This window comes from Globicephala melas, chromosome 2 (genome assembly GCF_963455315.2).
Source record: "Globicephala melas chromosome 2, mGloMel1.2, whole genome shotgun sequence".
NCBI classification, from domain to species: Eukaryota; Metazoa; Chordata; class Mammalia; order Artiodactyla; family Delphinidae; genus Globicephala; species Globicephala melas.
This window is the reverse complement of record NC_083315.2, coordinates 135,041,304-135,061,153: the sequence shown is the minus strand read 5'-3', so window position 1 is coordinate 135,061,153 and position 19,850 is coordinate 135,041,304. Positions and strand designations below refer to the sequence as shown.

Here is a 19,850-nt window from a genome sequence, read left to right as displayed (position 1 = left end):
CCGTGAGCCATGGCCGCTGAGCCTGCGCATCCAGAGCCTGTGCTCCGCAACGGGAGAGGCCACAACATGAGAGGCCCGCGTACCACAAAAAAACACAAAAAAACAAAACAAAACAAAACAAAAAATTAAATGCATAACAGTTTGTACCTCTTAATCCCTTACACCTATGTTGCCCCTCCCCTCTCCCCAATGGTAACCACCAGTTTGTTCTCTCTATCTGTGAGTCTGTTTCTTTTTCGTTATATTCACAAGTTTGTTGTATTTTTTAGATTCCACATATAAGTCATATCATACAGTATTTGTCTTTCTCTGTCTGACTTATTTCACTTAGCATAATACCCTCCAAGTCTGTCCATGTGGTTGCAAATGGCAAAATTTCATTCTTTTTTATGGCTGAGTAGTATTCCACTCTGTGTGTGTGTGTGTGTGTGTGTGTGTGTGTGTGTGTGTGTACACACCACATCTTTTTTATCCATTCATCTGCTGAGGTACAAACTATTATGTATAAAATAAGCTACAATGGTATATTTTACAACACAAGGAATATAGCCAATATTTTATAACTATAAATACAGTATTACCTTTAAAAATTGTAAATCACTATATTGTACACCTGTAACATAATATTGTACGTCAACTATACTTCAATAAAAAACTTAAAGGCAATACAGATCAATGAAGAAAAATTAAAGCTTAAAAAGTATAGTTTTAGAAGAAAATATAATTTTATAAGGGTAAATTTGTAGGCGAATACAAATTACTTATACACTGATAATCTGAAAATTGACCCAAATTGAGCATCTGATTTTGATAGTTTCTAAAAAAAAATCTTTAAATACATTTTTTAAATCTTTAAAAGCATTAAAAGTGCTTATTATGATGTTACTATTAGACACTATCTACATTCACTTCCCCCTCTGCCTTTAAGTTTCTGAGCGTTAGCAGTGAGAGAAGTCACTGCTAGGCACCTTTCAGATTCTATATAGCACCTACAGTACAAACATGGAAGCAGAGGTATCAGTACCACCGCAGAGGCCCCCTCCACTGAAGAACCATTTGTTTGTAGCAAGTAAATTAAATGGCAGTCTTCTCTGAGGTGGTTGCCTGGAAGCCCAGAATTCAAACTAATCTATTGTATTATAGTAAGAAATAAGCAACAGCATCCCTTTCAGACTAAACAAAACTGGGTGGAAACTAAGAAAAAGAAAAAGAAAACCTACCTTAGGTCTAGCTAGGGTTCAATTAAAAAATTTTTTTAAAATACCTTTTATGTGTCCATCCTTATTATACTAGGTGCTGTGAAGGCCACAAAGAGTAAGACATTTTTGTCTCAATCCTCCTTAACTGGAGGACTTCCCTGGTGGCACAGTGGTTAAGAATCCACCTGCCAATGCAGGGGACACGAGTTCAATCCCGGGTCCGGGAAGATCCCACATGCCATGGAGCAACTAAGCCCGTGCACCACAACTACTGAGCCTGCGCTCTAGAGCCTGCAAGCCACAACTACTAAGCCCATGCACAGCAACTACTGAAGTTCACATGCTCTAGGGCCCGTGTGCCGCAACTACTGAGCCTGAGTGCTGCAACTACTGAATCCCGTGCACCTAGAGCCTGTGCTCTGCAACAAGAGAAGCCACCGCAATGAGAAGCCTGCACACCACAACAAAGAGTAGCTCCCGCTCACCACAACTAGAGAAAGTGTGCGTGCGGCAACGAAGACCCAACGCAGCCAAAAAATAAATAAATAAATAAAAAGTTAATAAAGAAGGTGCTAAATAGTGTACCCAGATACTTTGGAAAAAAGAGCTGTGATACCTTTTTCAAACCAGTGATTTTCAACAGAGGGTTGGGGTAGGAGAAGTGAAAGTCTAAATCACTTCTGGGGCTTTCTCAAACCAACAAGAGCTCCCTTCTATTCTGACAGGCTCACACTCCAATGGGGATGTATCCCCCAGAGGGAGTTGCTGCTACAATGGAACACTCTTCTAAATTCGTAATAACTAAATGGGAATTTTATACACTCCATTTTTTTTCAATAAAAAATGGAGAATGTTTTCTCTAATATTCAGGTCCTTTGCTTAATAAAAACATTTTCTTGAAACTTTCAAAAGCAGCTTATTTTTGCTTTATTAAAAAATGAATTTTAACTAAAAAAAATAACAACTATTTCATTAGTCCAAACCAAGTAAATGTTAGTCATCTCTTTACAGCCAACAAAAAGCTAAATTATTAGTAAAATTGTCTAAATTAAAATAACATACAAAATCTGTTATTTTTTTTAAAGGAATGTCTCCAATAAGCCACTTCATAGGCTGAAGTAAAATTACTGCAATGCCAGATTTCCTTAAAGGACAAGAAAATAAATGGTTCCCTCCATTATCTTTCTTCATTTTCCCTAAGATGCCTACTTCAGTTCTTTGTATATAGTTGTTCAAGAAATATCCAGCTGACCAATGTTTCTGAAAACTTTATATGGAATGGATATAATACTCTATGATCTTTTATAGATCATTTTCTAGAAAAAATTGCTTTTTTTCTGTTCATTCTATACTGTGGTATGCAAGATAAAAAAATTTTTTGGCAAGTAAATAACAACCAGACACTCTTATTAGAGAGACAGCTGTAAGCTCGAGGCTAAAAGCACAGACTTAGAAGCTAAGCTACCTGAATGCAAATCACAGTGCCAACCACTGTGAGACCTGGGAGAAATACCACACTCCGTGAAGTATCACCACTTTGTGCTTCTATTTCCTCTTCTAGCTCATAGGTTTCTTATGATCATTAACCGGAATGATATATATAAATAACTTAGAGCAGTGCCTACAGAGGCACTCAATAAATGGTAGTTGTATTATTATTTAACCTATGATTATTTTCTAACTTTTTCCAATTGACAAAAAATTGATCTCATTAAGGCAATCTTTTCAAAATATATTTTGACAGGGAGACTTTTGGTTTAAGATCACATATTACAGCAGTAGAACTATAAGGGATCTCAGAGATGATCTTATCCTTACTAATAAGGAAATCGTGATTCAGGAAGTTTCACTGACAAAGAAATCAATGTCACAAATTAGTAGTAGGAACTAAAAACCCATAGTAAACAGTTCTTTCCCCACCACCCAACATTTTCACACTCTTCTGCCAAGATGTATCTTCAGATATTGAGACCTGTAAGAATAATCAGAAATTATCTGTTCTACTTTTTAAAAATTGTCAAGGAAGGAAATATATAGTATGTTGAAGAGCATAGCCTTTGATTTCAGAATTGGACTTGGTTTGATTCCTAGCTCTATCATTTATTAGCTGTGTAACCTTGGGCAAAATATGTAACCTCTCTGAGTCTCAGGTTCCTCAAATATGAAATGAGACGACTATTACCTACCTAATTGGACTGATTAAGGATCTTAGCAGAGTGCATCACATAAAGGAAGTAAACATAATAGCAGCTATTACATATTGTCATTGCTGTTATTATAACCATAAACAAAACTCTCCTGTACCAAAACTGGGGGAGAATCTTTATCTCTACAATGATTTCTCCTAATAGTCAAAAAAAAAAAAAAGGCCAACATGTCAATATCAGAGTTGACTATTCTCATTTTTTCCTGTAGCTGCCTCATAACTGTCACTTGCTGGTGATAGGGTTTACTGGAAGTGTGAATACTGTGCTCTGCAGGTGAGGATTAAGGTAGCAAACACAACTTCCACCATGGCCAATGTGCTTTGAAAACTGCTTATCAAGTTTGTTGGTTCTTACACTTCCTCATCCCGCTGTTCAAAATTGAGCAAACATAATACTCACTGGTATTTAAGTGAAAGAATGAGAAGAGAAAATTTCTAAATATTTTATCTATAAATTTCTATTAACATTTCTGTGGAAATTCTGAGTGGATAATATTGACTAAAAATTGAGTCATAAATTACCTATGAATATAATTTAGCCTTTTACCTTTATCACAAAAGGCAAATGTGTTAACCTTTATTTAAATGCTTAAAAGTACCACAAAATAAAAACAAATGATCTTAGATTTGGAAATAGAATCCAAGGCTGGGAAAGCAGGGATACTACTGAAAAAGCTTTAAATGAGGGCACACCAACGGTACCGGGATTGTACCACTTGTACACTATGCTTCTTCCAAACACTCACCGTATTTCAGTACTTTAACTTATTTTAAATGGTCATTCAAAATCTTGTAGCTATATGGTGCCAATTTGAAAGTAACCACGTTGTATTTCAAAAAGTGGTATTTAAAAGGATAGGAATCTGGGCTTTATGTTCTACTCTTGTATTTAAAAAATTTTTATTTTTGGTTGAAAATTTATCTTCTGCTCTGTAATACTATCTTTAGTAAGAATCACTAGTATAGCAATACTTAAAGCTGTAAATCATTACATTATTGTTTTAAACAAATTCTTTATGTATTTAAGAAAACCATGTAGTACTACAGGACTGTTAACTGCAAAACAAGGATATAAAGATGAAGGCCTCCAAAACATGAATTTTTTTAACCCAAAAACAAGAGTTTTTAAATGAGTGACATCCAGAATTTGAAACAAATCTAATAAGGAGAAATCTAAAATTAGTAACATTCAGAATAGCTGGTGCTTTTATATTAATTTGAGTTCACTGAAGGAACAAAAAAGGGAATATTATTAAAGTAGTTAAATATATATAGAAGAAGTTAACACTTTTGAAACAAATAAGTTACTCATTGGCTGCATATCTAATAGGTATACAACTCTTGTCAATAATAGGATTTTCAGAAATAGTATCTTGGCAGCATAAAAGCTTATATTCAAATGCCAGGAAACTGATTAGTAATTCAGAAAATAGATGACCCACCTAACCTGAATGCAGACATGATTTACTTGAATAATGTACACTCTATTATTAAGGCTCATTAAAAACCATTTAAGTGCTTGAATGTATTGCTGTGTAGTGTAATGACAAAGAGAGTTCCTGCCTTTCAGGGGCAGGAATGTCTAGAGAGACATTCCAGCATTAAAATGTGGTTGAGAACGGAGAGACGATGTTTTAGTAGACAACTTTATCTACAGGGTGCTTCCTGTTGGTTGAACAGCCTATGACACAGCTACTAAAACAAATTCCCCTCAGATAATCCTTTATAAAAACATGCCATAATGGTTTGAAAACTAAAAGAATCTTAAAAATTACAATAGGTTTGCCTTGTGAAAGAAGCCATACATTCTGTACGATTTCATTTATTTAAAGTACAAAAACAAGAGAACTAATCTATGCTGCTAGAAGTGAGAATAGTGGTTATCCTTTCGGAGGTGGAAGCTGTGTCTGAAAGGGAAAGTGAGGGGCTTTGGGGGTGCTGGCAATATTGTTTCTTGAGCTACATATGGGCTTTACAAGTGTGCTCAGTTTTTGAAAATTCTTTCAGCTGTACACTTATGTGTACTTTTCTGTATGTATATTATACTTCCAGAAAAACTTGAGGTTGAAAAAAAAACCCAATAGGTTAGTTTCATCAATTAAAAGATGATTCCCTTAGGGGCTTCCCTGGTGGCGCAGTGGTTGGGAGTCCGCCTGCCGATGCAGGGGACACGGGCTCGTGCCCACATGCTGTGGAGCGGCTAGGCCCGTGAGCCATGGCCGCTGAGCCTGTGCATCCGGAGTCTGTGCTCGTCAGTGGGAGAGGCCACAACAGTGAGAGGCCCGTGTATCACACACACACACAAAAAAGATGATTCCCATATAGTTTTAAACTGCTTTTCCAATGAATGAAAATGCCAAATAACTAACAGTACTAGGTAGGCTTTTACATCAAGTTAACATCAGCAGCAGGCCACACTGCTGACTAAAGACAAATTCCTTCCTATTTCTTTTCTTAAAATCTTGAAAAACCTGTAAGCTGAAATTATTCAGAAGCAGAAGGTGAGTTTTTGCTTTTGTCGCTGTTGCTTTAGTTGGACTCTCACAAGTCTAGTTTGACTTACTACTTAGGATGCTTGATGTTCACAACAATCACCCACTCAATTTACTTGAAAGCACAAACCAATCTCAGTTTAACTAATCTTGAAGGCATTTCTAAAAGCATTTCTAAAATATTAATACATTCTGGGACTTCCCTGGTGGTGCAGTGGATAAGACTCTGCGCTCCCAATGCAGGGGGCCCGGGTTCAATCCCTGGTCAGGGAACTAGATCCCACATGTATGCCGCAGCTAAGAGTTCACATGCCACAACTAAGGAGCTGGCAAGCCACAACTAAGGAGCCTGCCTGCCGCAACTAAGACCCGGTGCAACCAAATAAATAAATATTTAAAAAAATATTAAAACATCCTGTAAAAGCCACTTAATTCCTTATTTTGGATACAAAAAAAATCCTTGTTGCTTCAGTTTATGCCTATAAAGCAATGATAGCATAACTACATTTAAACTCAACTATAACTCTTACTCAATAGTAATTCATATAACTTTAATTACGTGAGGCCACAGATTGTTATAGAACGTCACTATTATCACATTCTTATAAATGATATTTGATAACTAACAAAGCTGAAGGCAAAGTAGGTCCCTAATATAGTTACTTAACAGTTTGAATCTAAGAGCTTCTATAATTTACACACAGAAAATCCATTTTCCGAGATGGAAATTCTAATATGAAAACCTCTCTCAAGTTCTGGCCTGTGACTATGGCTAAAAATACAGTGTATTATTTGTGTAGTCTTTACAGTGGATTTTGCCATATCTAGTCATTCCTAACTAAATTTGGAAACAAAAATTAAATGTGACATAGTGACCAGTTCACGTCCCTCAAGGCCAGACCTGGTAACTTTTGAAAAAGAATGAAAGAATGAAAAATGAGCTTTCAAATACAGGAAGCCACTAGAAAATAAGAACAACACTATTCCATATCCTAAAATTAGAGCTTTAAAGACTTTCTGTTGACTAGTAAGTTTCGCGGTGAGGGGGCAGGCAGGCAAGGGGGAATTTCTGCTCAGTGTACACACGACACCAAGGGGAATAAGGGCCAGTCCAAGTTCTATGTTACCATTACTCTGGGTAATAGTTCCAAGCTGTGAGGCACAGCTGTATGGGCCCTGCCAGCAAGGCCATCGCAGCATGCTTTGATAGCATGGGGCCCTGAAGTGTCAGGATATAGAGAAGGCAGCAGTTGTTGGCTGTGAAAACAGTCTGATACAAACCAGATGGGAACTTACTAGATGGGCAACACAAAGGAAAACAATTGGCTCATTCAACAAAGTCAGGCCCCTGCCCCAGAGAATTCACAGAAGACAATAACAGTCACCCAGAGTTGATGCAAACAAGAAACGGCCATGTGGTTACAGTTTAAAGAATTGTTTTTCCTCAGACTAAACGAAGTTTTGCTTTCTAATTCTTGTATTCATTAACTGTAGTTTGGTGTACAGGGCTTTTTGCCAAAGAAAAACATTTCATTTATACAATATATATTTTTGTGACACCCAGAGAAATACATGGCGGCATAGAAATTTTATGCTGCTTCCTGTAAAGCGTTATGAACATAGGTTAAGCTATTTCAAGAAATTGGCAAATTTAGAAAATGATTTATCAGGCCGACACAGTAATTAGAAAATAGCCAACATAATATTTCCATGACTTCCTAAGTCTGATTTGTTTTAACGTAGGCAGAATAACACAAAGGCAGTAATCACAGACTTTCGGAACTACACTTCTACCTACGTGATTTTTTTCTGACTTTATTAGATGGGACAGTATTATTGCAATTATATTCACAGGAGAAAAGTGCCAGTGTTCTCCATAACCTTACTACCTGAGTCTCATCACACTAAAAAGTACCTGTCCATCTTAAGTTGACAATATAACAGAGATTAACAATTAGATTCTAAGATAACTTTTGGCAATAACATTTCACTTAAAGACTTTGTATGTATATATTCCACAACAGAGCTGTTTGTTCTGCTATTTTAAAAGATAGTAAATAGCATTCTAGCTTAAAATGATTCACAGGTAACTGCATCTTTTTCCATTGGAAATCCCAGCACAACCTGGGCCTCTGCATTTACTACTAATTTAAAAACACACCCAAGGGACTTCCCTGGTGGTCCGGCAGTTAAGACTCCGCACTTCCAATGCAGGGGGCCCGGGTTTGATCCCTGGTCAGGGAACTCGATCCTGCATGCCACAACTAAGAGTCCACATGCTGCAACTAAAACGCGGCACAGCCAAATAAATAAATATTTAGGGGGAAAAAACCACACGCACACCCCAAGAAAGCCTTATATTTGTAATCCTATTCTTAGGTGATGAATAAGGAGCCCATCAAAGAAACTCTGAAAATAAGAGCATTTTTCATGTACGTATTTGAACATATTTTATAATTAAGTAAACTGTTTTGTTTCGTACTTTCATAATAAACACATTGGTTTCTTAAAAGAGAAGACATGTATCTGTGGAACTGTGAAAATTACTGTGGTACTTGAGACACAACTCAGGTTTCCCAATTTGCATTTGCTGCACTATCCAGATTATTTTCATTGACTCTTCCCACCCTAAAAACTGAGGCTGAACATGTGAACACACCCTTCCTCAGTCTTCCTAATCTTAATAAATGGCACTATCATTTGCCCAGTAAGTTTCAGACCAGAAATCTAGGAGTAATTAATCCTTGACTCTGCTTTCAATTACATTCCACATCTAATCTGCTTTAATAAGTAATTTTTGAAATAACGTTATTCCTCAGCTTTATCAGGTATATGCCATCAGTACACAGCCTGAACCTGACCACTGTGACACCTCCACTAGGGCACAAGCCACCATCACCTCTCATGTGTAATACTGCAACGGTCTTCCAGTTGATCTCCCTGCTTCCATGACTGTCTCCCTATGGTCTGTTCTCCACCTAGAAGCCAGGGGGAACCTTTTAAAAATGTAAATTAGAGTTTGTCATTCCCCAGCTCAAATCCTCCATAGGCTTTTCATCACACTCAGAATGAAATCCAAATTCCTTCCCAGAGTCTGCAGGGCTCGACAGGACCTGCCTACATCTCCTATCTCATTTCCTACCACAGTTCCCTTGCACACTCCCCTCCAGCCACACTGGTCTTCTTGCTGTTCCTTGGGCACAACAAGTTCATTCCCACCTTAAAACCTTCATTCTTCCTACTTTTTCTAGATGAAATACTCTTCCCCAAATGTCTGTAAGTTTTCTCCTTCCCTTCATTCTATATGGAAATGCCATTCCTACAGAGAGGACTTCCCTAACCACATGATCTAAAGGAACAAACCACTTACTTTGCTTCCTTCACTATTCATCCCTGCTTTATGTTTTTTTAAATTGATACTAGTAGAAATATTAATACAAATTGACATAGACATTATTTTTAAAATAAATAAAGCAATACCTTTTAAAAATGTTTTGCTTTTTATTTGGAAAGAATTTCATACTTAAGAGAAAAATTACAAGAATAGTATAAAGAACACCTTTTTTCACTTACCCAGATTCACAATTGTTAACTTCTTCCCCATGTTTTAGATTGGTGTGATATTTCCCTGTAACTACATTCAGGTTATGTACTCAGATATCCCATCCGGAGGCACACAGTATTCATCTGTTCCTCTATGGCGATACTAATTTTGATCATCGATTCTGGGTACTGTCCTATGTTTTCCCTTTATACTAAATGAACCAATCTATGAGGAGATACTTTAAGACCATGCAAATATCCTGCTCTTTATTAAAATTTCCCTCTACATTTAGCATTCATTGATGACCTTTGCCCCATCTAATCTTTACCAGGATGGTTACAAAATGCTGACTTTCCAACATTAGTAGTCACTCCACATTTGCCCGTTGACACCTGGCATTCTTCTGTAAACCTTTTATGTTTTTTCACAACACTTAACATCATCTGAAATTGCTGTAAATTAATTCACTTTTTTCTATGATGTACACAAGTATGTAAGCTCTGTGAAAGCAAGGATTTCAACTAGTATGTTCACCACAGTATCCCCAAGGTTTGGAACAGCACCCAGCACATAGCAACTACTCAAGAATGAATAGAAAAAGGAAGAAAACTGTTAACAAGGCCCTTGCACTAGATGGGAGAATAAGACTACCTAATACATTTGATCCAATAAACATTTACTGGGAACCTACCATTTAGGGTGCTGTGCTAGAGAGCAGGTGGCGCAGAGATGAATGAAACAAGGCCATTGTCTCTAAGAAATTTACTTTCTAGAGAAGGAGAGGCTATAAGAAAATAATCCTACAAGGTATGATGCAAGGGCTAAAAGTGAAGTATATACCAAATACTACGGGCCCTTCAGGGACACAAAGTGGACCAAGAATGTTTGTTTCTAGGATGGAAAGGTGGTGAAAGTGGGCAAGGGAGGGTACAGTTCCAAGTGAAGACATTGAGAAAGGCATGGCGGAGGGGAGCTTAGGAGATACTGGTAAGTGTAGTAGGATGAGAGTTGAGAAGAAATAGAATTATGAAATGTGAATGGCCACAACTGACCTGAAGAATCATCAAGTCCAGCCCTCATTCTGTAGATAAGAATGAATGATCCTGCTTATTCCAACCTCATTCCCCTGCACCCCTGCTCTTTCCCCTTCTCCCCCTTCCCTTTCTCCTCTACTATCTCATGTAACCCCACCTTTTCCCTTCTTCCTATTCCCTCCCTTCCTTTCTCTGCACTCTTTCCTTCTCTCAGGATTATATCTTTCTCCCTCTCCCTTTGTCAAGAGTAGAAATGAGATGGGATCAAGGCTGCAGGTGGAAGAGTTATCTTTAAGGAGGTTTTAAAAAGCACGGCTCTTTCTTCAACCCAAAAGGGGAAAAAAATGCAAGGATTAATGTAAAGCCATAAGAAGTTGAAGCTAGAGTAGTTATAAATGAAAGAGTAGAACTTTTGAAACACATTTGAAAGAGTAGAATTTAGAAAAACAAAAGCATATATTAAAAGAGAATTGAGGGCTTCCCTGGTGGCACAGTGGTTGAGAGTCCGCCTGACGATGCAGGGGACACAGGTTCATGCCCCAGTCCAGGAAGATCCCACATGCCGCGGAGCGGCTGGGCCCGTGAGCCATGGCCGCTGAGCCTGCGCGTCCGGAGGCTGTGCTCCGCAACGGGAGAGGCCACAACAGTGAAAGGCCCGCGTACGGCAAAAAAAAAAAAGCCATCTTAGAGAACTTAGTTCCAGCTAATTAGTACCCTACTACTTCTGAATGACATCATATAAGTCCAGGTCTTCATCTCTTCTATTCCTTAAAGGAGATCACTCTATGTACAAAAGGGAAATAAGAGAGTCAATAACCTGAATTCTCCCTAGACCAGCAATGAGAACTGTTGAAAGACAATCCCCTTGGAATTTCTTCTTCTTAAAGACATCATAAACACTGTTCAAAATCAATAAAACTTGCCTAGAAGACTTCATAGTCCTAAGCTTAAATTTTAATTTGTCTCTCCCATCTCTAAACAGTGTCTATGATTCTCATTTGTACTTCACTTCTAAATCACTACAGGTTTGCTTTGGTAGAACGTGTCTTCAAAAGCTGCCATTAGGGCTTCCCTGGTGGCGCAGTGGTTGAGAGTCCACCTGCCGATGCAGGGGATGCGGGTTCGTGCCCCGGTCCGGGAAGATCCCACGTGCCGCGGAGCGGCTGGGCCCGTGAGCCATGGCCACTGAGCCTGCGCGTCCGGAGCCTGTGCTCCGCAACGGGAGAGGCCACAACAGTGAGAGGCCCGCGTACAGCAAAAAAAAAAAAAAAAAGCTGCCATTAGGCCTGAATTACATGTTTACATATGAATTACATGGTTAAAAATATGCCTTTTACTTCACCAATGTTATTTGTTTTTTGTAGCAAAAGATGATCTTGGGAGATTTTTCCCACTTAAAAAAATGTTTTAATGATTCTGTAATAAAGCTAGTAGTATTAAGCCTACCCAGATGATGTTAGAACTTTGTTTGGAGTGGGGATAGGGAAAAGGCTGAGCCCAAAGGCAAAAATTGAGGGCATTTTATATAAATAAAATCTTATTCTATATAACATCAATAATAATAGTGATAATACTGGTAAAAAGCAAAATTATTATGGATAAGAAACTTTAAATAAAGTATTAATCTAATAAAATAAAATATGTAAGTACAATAAAACGGTGAAAAATGTTTTTCAAGAACACATGAGGAAGGTTCCTAGGAATGACAATGAAATTATATCGCCTTTTGCCATTAGAGTTACAGGGTTTTTTCCCTAAGAAATTTAATCATTTTAATACCTTTATGTGTACCCAATACTGCCCCTAATTTTAATCCTTACTTTTAATCAGGATGCAACAGCTCATAAATGATTACTGAGCTCTTGAGTTATCAGTTTCTCTCTTGGATTAAAAAATGAGAGAACTGCTGACAGAACGCAATTCACCAAAACAGTCACTTGCCAGTAGATAGGATTATAGATTGGAAATCATCCTGGTTAATAAGCTTCACTATATTTAATTGTCCAACATGCAAATCAATTTAAAAATTTTGTAAAAGAATTCTAGGTGTTGTTCGTTTGTTTTTGTTTTGTTTTTTTAACATCTTTATTGGAGTATAATTGCTTTACATTGTTGTTAGTTTCTGCTGTATAACAAAGTGAATCAGCTATACATATACTTATATCCCCATATCCCCTCTCTCTTGCGTCTCCCTCCCACCCTCCCTATCCCACTCCTCTAGGTGGTCACAAAGCACCAAGCTGATCTCCCTGTGCTATGCGGCTGCCTCCCACTAGCTATCTATTTTACATTTGGTAGTGTATATATGTCAATGTCACTCTCTCACTTTGTGCCAGCTTACCCTTCCCCCTCCCCATGTCCTTAAGTCCTCAAGGTTTAATAAATATAAATTATCTTAAATATATTCACTGAAGAGTAAAAAAATTTGTTGAAAGTCACTTTATCTCCCTAACACTATATGGAACATGTACCATCTCTAGCATTTTCTCACCAACGTCCTTAAAGCTCAGAACCAATATAGATTCAACGACTATCTGTTAAAGAAGAGCTGATTACAACATGGTATTCAAAAAAGGAGAGGTGTCCTGGAGACAGTCACGCTAATAATAGCTAATATTTTCACAGCTCTTACTATGTGTCAAGTCCTATTCTAAGTGCACTACTACCTGTCTTCCACTAGGATATCAACCTTCTGGAAGAGATACCATATTACAGATGAAAAAAGCACAGAAAGGTTAAGTATCTTGCCCAAGGTCACCAGCTAGTGAATAGCTAGCAGAGTTAGGATTTGAACCCAGGCAATCTGACTCAGAGTACAAGCTGTATGCTGTAGTGCTTCAAATTCTACAGTAGAACAGACATCAGCATGAACATCTGGAGTCATTAAGCAATGTTTCACAAAGGGTGGTCCTTCTTCTTCTGCATCAGAATGAGCAGGGGTGCTAGTTTAACATTCAGATTCCCAGGCCCCACCTCAGGCAACCGATCAGAGTCTCACAGTAAAGCCAGGGATCTGCATTTTAAATTAGAAATGCAAGAGATTCTTAAGTCAAAGTTTGAGAGACAATGTATTAGAGACTAACAAACAATCCAGGAGTAGTGCATCCTACAAGTATAAAAATATTACTTCTCTGTTCTAATTCATTCTGAATTGAAATAATCCAGCTTCCCTTTTATTTAGGGTAGAGCTGGGTTAGTAGAATAATCCATTGTTATTGTGGTTGAAATAGTCTATCTAATTTGTATTTTATTTATATAAAACTAAAATCACAAAAAATTTAAATGATTATTCTGTTGATTGGAAGAAAAGCATCTGTAATACACTAACTTGTCAATGTCGTTAGTTTTACTTGGAGGAGGGCAGTGTAGTATGATAGAAATACTACTACACTAGGAGTAAGAAGATCAGATGCTACCACTAATCAGAATTATGACCTTTGGTTCTTGGGAGCAGGGGCATCATCCCCAGTTCAACAGAACCAAAAGTCATCATTCTGATTAGTGGTAGCATCTGATCTTCTTACTCCTAGTTCAGTATTTCATTGATATTAAAATATAAAGATATTATCAAATCTACACTTACCTCTGTGATTATTTTGGAAGGTTAAATTTTGCTCAGTGGCTGTTGAATAAAAAGGCTACTAAGTTTAATGAAGAGTTTAAATCAGGTTTTACATCAATTTGGTTTCTAAAAAAAATAGCATAAAAACTTTAAAGTCAGGTTTCAGGAAATCTGGCTAAGAACAATGAAAGGGTTGCAGAGGTTTCTGGAATACTGGTGAGGCTTCAGAACAATCCTGGTATATGTATTTGGTGAGACAGGTTTAATATCAAAGACTTGAGAAAAATCTACATGCTCCATACACAGTGTATAAATAATTCTACAACAATAAGAAAATTAAATAATTTCCACAATTAAAATACTCTTACATAGAAAAAGAAATCACTTTAGCACCAACAAGCAAAAATGTTATGGAAATCCTTGAATAATTTTCAGTGTCTTTTCAAATAGATTTTCCCTATCAATCCTCTTTGCATTTTGCTTATTTTTAGGGAATAGCCTTAGTTAAGCACATTTACCTCCTAGATTTTATATATATATATATATATATATATATGTGTGTGTGTGTATATATTTCTATTTTTTAAATCAAAGGTGTAAATCCTTTCTTGTAGGAACAAACAGTTGAAATAATAATCTATGATAAAAATTCATTAATGTGCCAGAAAAGTGTCTTTTCTCATATGGTTTACGCTCCCACCTCCATCCATTCAGAAAATATAAGAAATGTATATACATAAAGACAATCAGCAAGTTGACCTAACACACTTGCTGCCATGTGTTTATTTTTTCAGCACTATAAGAAAAAAGTGACAATTTGACAGTATGATTACCTAAAGATGTTTGTCTTTTTGAATTTCATAGTATTCTAACAAATTATTTCTGAGACTCAGTGTTTTAAAGAAATTACTCTTCTCAAACTACCCCCTTTATTCTTCTTCTTCTTTTTTTTTTTTTTTTGTGGTACGCGGGCCTCTCACTGTTGTGGCCTCTCCCGCCGCGGAGCACAGGCTCCGGACGCGCAGGCTCAGCGGCCATGGCTCACGGGCCCAGCTGCTCCGCGGCATATGGGATCCTCCCAGACCGGGGCACGAACCTGCGTCCCCTGCACCGGCAGGCGGACTCTCAACCACTGCGCCACCAGGGAAGCCCCCCTTTCTTCTTCATATCCCTTGAGAGCAGATGTTTTGTCTTATCCATCTCTCTAGCTCCAAAGCACCTTCTACAGTCCTTTACACAAAAAGGATGCTAAAAACACTGACCTAAAAATAAATGTACAATGGAACATTATTGAGCCATAAACAGGAATGAAGTAATGACATCTGCTACATGAATGAACCCTGAAAACATGTTAAGTTGACGAAGCTAGACACAAAAACCACATATTGTATGATTCCATTTACATAAAATGTACTGAATAGGTAAATCCACAGACATAGAAAGTAGACTAGCAGTTGACAGGAACTGGGGGGAGGAGAGAATAGAGAATGAATACTAATGAATATGCGATTTCTTTTTAGGGCAAAGAAAATTTTCTGGAATTTCCATAACTTTTTAAAAATATTAAAAATCACTGAACTGTACACTATAAAAGGGAAAATTTTACGATATCGCAATTAAAAAAAAAGAATGAGTGAATGAATGCTCACACTATTTCTCTTTCATTTAGAGTTAAAAAATACTGCCCACTGACTAACATGTAACCCGATTTAACTTTCTCTACCCTTTAGCATATGCTTGGTTGCCCCTTCCCCTTGCTTAACTAATATGTCCTCAAAGAACGAACAATTTTTATACTACAAAAGAAATGACAAAATCTTTTAGAAAAGTAAAACTGACTTTACATTATTCCACCGTGGCTGTCTGTACCATGTCTACATTCAAAAGTTTCAACTGAAAAATGATTATAAGGAACTATTCTCATTTTTCACCTTTTCTTCTTCCTTGTACCTTTTACTAAATAACAGCATTAAACATTGTTTGGTGTCAAAAGCAAATGATGGAATGAATTATCAAATTCAATTCAATGAACACATTGACTGTATTTAAGCACTGTATTTAAGCACAGTGCTATGTTGGGAAACAAGGTCTATTAAATAAATAGGAAAACCTATCTTAATAAATAAACCACAAAACTATCCCATATATCACTTTCTCTGAAACTTTAAATAATCAGTCTGGAGAATACAGCGATGGTAAAGGCAGCTCTTGCCACAAACTGTTAAGTCACACAAATATTTATTAAGTGCTTACTCAATAAAATGGTATAAAACAAGGAAAAGAGCATCAGCTTTGCCCTCAAGTAGATATGGGCTTGAATTCCACACCTTCATTTGCTAAACTGTGTGCGTTGGGAAAATTAGTTAACCTTCATGAATCTTACCCTTTCTCGTATAAATGCCACACTACCTGCGTGGCATGGTATTATGAGGAATAAATGAGATAGCATAAGGTGCCTAGCAAGGCTTCAGTAAATGGAAACTATTGTTAAGATTATGATTATGTTCCGGGCACCAAAGATCTGGAGGGTGGGGTTAAGGATGAATAAGCCATTTTCAATTGAAGGTTCAATAAGGACTCAGGAAAATGCAGCTGAATGTTGAAGAATACGAAGTTTCAATTCAATTTGGTAATATTTTGTAGAGGAATTTTCTGTCTATGTTCATGAGAGATATTAGTTTATAATCTTCTTTTCCTGTAATGTCTTTGCCTGGTTTTGGTATCAGGGTTATGCTGGAAAGAATTCAGTCCTTCTGGCAGTGGCGGCCACTCTCCTCTTCCAGGCCTGCACCAGTGAAGAAGAATCTCTCCAGTCTCCTAATCTTTCTGTTTCTAGAGGTCTGTGGAGAAGGGACTGCAAGTGAGAGTGAACCACTTTTGTATCAGTAGCTACCAATGGCTCTATGCTTGGCCTTTAGCAATTCATTAAAGAAAAGTCTAGTCAAATACATCTTATCTGTTTGTATGGTGCCTGGTATCTCTTCCTGTAACTGTGCTCTGGCACAGTGACAGGGTTCTTGTGTCTCATATCTCGGGAGGAGTCTGTCTTTCCGTGGACTTCAGGCTACTTAGTTGCTGTACATCATAAGCCCTCTGATGGGTTCAAGAAATGTTATGATTTTAGAGTTTATCTGACATTTTATTACAGTTAGGAGAAGAGACACTCTCCACTTTCCTCCTCCTAGGTGGAAACAGAACGCCCACATTCAGCAACATTTTAAAGTGAATTTCTATTTTATTAATCAATAATAGCATGGATTTGTGAAAGACACATTTATTCAGATTACACCTTTGGATTCATGGACTTTGGGCAGATTTATTACTCTGTGCCCCATCCCTTCCCTATCAGAGATCTACACACATGGCTTTTATATCACTGTCATACTTTATGAGAAAAAAAATCAATTTAAAAAACTTTTAACTGTGATTTTAAAATTACTAAAATCAATTGTAATTTTGAGCTATTATAATTTAGTTATATTTCAAATACAAAGGCAAAAATTTTCATTTGCACATATACAGTTAGAAATGGCTTCTAAATATATATAAGCTTTGAATTTCCTAATTCTCACATATCTAAAGTCACAATCACTGTATGTTAAGGTATAAAAGGTGCTACGATGGCTAGGAATTAAACTCAGGACATAATGTCAAAAAAAACCTATTGTGATTTCCCACAAAAATGTAACCTGCTTTTGACAAATTAGTGCAATTACATTAGTAATTACTTTTAGCACTTTGATACATATTTTCTGAGCAACATATTTCATCTACAAATAAGAAAACTGAAGAATGCTGTGGTTTTCAAACAACTTTGACAACTAATCTGTCCTAGCATTTAACCATACAACATATGTTCTAATTTTCCCCCATTGATTATAGTATAGCCTATTTGACTTTCTAATTATTCTTTATTATGCGGTTCTTAAAATTTTAAGAGAAAAACTAAAGAAGAAAAATATTTTTAAAAGTGAACTATTTTAATACATCACTTTATAGAATTTAATTGTTCCTGGGTTCATAACAAATAAATGGATTGAAAACTAGTCTCTCATTTGTACTGAAGAAAGTTAACTGCACAGTGAAAGGGAAAAAAATTTTAATGACTTACTAAATTACTTAAAAAGTTGCTTTCACTATAAAACTGTTAGACACATTAATCAGGACTTAGAATCAGATAAGTGGTATCATGTGCTCAAAAATATACCCAATGAATTAAATACCAAAAGAAACAGATATTATCTTTCAGAATTCAATTCAATTTCTCTCTTTTGTATTAAAATCTGAAAGTAATAATCAAGTGGAGAGGAAGGAGACAAGTACTTTAAAGATCTCCCAGAAGCATAGTGCTAGAACCTATGTCCTACCATATCTTCAGTCAATTTTTAATGGATGATCACTAAACTACTGCTACTGCTAGTAAACGGCTTGATTTCTTTATATACATATATTAAACTACTATGCATTTCAAAGTGAAATACATAATACTTCTTCCTGAAACAGCCATAATTTGGGCTTCAAGTATTCTTAGAAGCATTTATCTTCCAGAAAAGATGTGGTTTTGATTCCCTTGTGATAAGGTGAATTTCCTTCATTATCTTCAAACCCTTTGTATATGATAGGATTGAATTCCTTCAAGGTCACTCTAAGTTGTGAAAGCCCTAGAGGATTATTTTGGCACTCTGACTCTCTTATTCTTTGAAACATTTGGCAGTGTATCAGAGCTTCATCAGAGAAAAAAATTAAATCCACAAAATTTATAGGGGAAAAAGTCATAACTGACTATATTTGCCAAGGGAATTGTATTCATTCAAAAAATATTTAGTATGGAGATATGTATCAATTATAGACTGAAACACTTGGCTCCTATTTAAAATGTTTTATCTATAGCCCACTGGGTACTTATTTATCTTGGTTAAAACTGACATAGGCCTGCGGCTCTCCTAACTTCTGTATTGCATGTAAAATTAAATGAAAATAATTTTTACACATATTAAATCCAACTGTTCTAGATTCTTTCTAAATAAAACTTCCTCCTACTAGCTAACACATTGGTTTCTTTTATTTTTCTTATGATTTTTACTGACATTAAATGTTAACTGCACACTATTATTTAATGACGTTGTAAGTCAACAAAAATTTAAATATTGCCATCTTGTGGTCAGACATTCATATATGTGAAACTGAAAACAATGCCACTTTCCTAAAGAGAGGTATTAACCCTTAAAATCTTACCAAAGATATTTTCCTATCAGGTGAGAAAAATGATCATACAACATTCTCCAAGGAGACAAAATTCATTTATAATTTTAAGAAATTATAATTTTAAAAAAAACTAAATTAAATATACAGTCATTGATCATGAATAGTAACAGAATTCAGTAGAAGGACATCAAGTCAGTCCTGATATTATCTTAGAAATATTCATTTGCTTATATCTATATACTGTCATGATTAATTTTTAAACACAATGAGGAAAGTGTTACAGGTAATTTTCCATAGGATTTTAAGATATAACACTAACACTACTGTACCACTGTTAGGTTTTAAAAAGTGGTCAGGAGGGGAAAGTTCTGAAAAGCTGGAGCAAGAAAGGAACAGAAAACAAGCAGAAAAGTAAAAACCTAAACCTCATATAACATAATCTTAAGCACTTCCTCATTTAGGTCCTCCCCAAACTGCCAAACAGTTACATTTGTAATTATATTGGCATTCAATATATGAGATAAAAAAACACAATTACAAAAGTGAAGAAAAACATTCCACTGCTCAAAATACTCCTAATACTTCTACCTGGACTGTAGACAGAAAGT

The 19,850-nt window shown here is 36.4% G+C and overlaps 1 protein-coding gene across 6 annotated transcripts in view; it reads right to left on the bottom strand.

Annotated features, from left to right (window-relative positions):
- The window catches only part of KIAA0586 (KIAA0586 ortholog), a 106,950-nt gene that overhangs the window by 9,353 nt on the left and 77,747 nt on the right, over window positions 1–19,850 (bottom strand). The gene's annotated exons all lie outside the window — the stretch shown is intronic.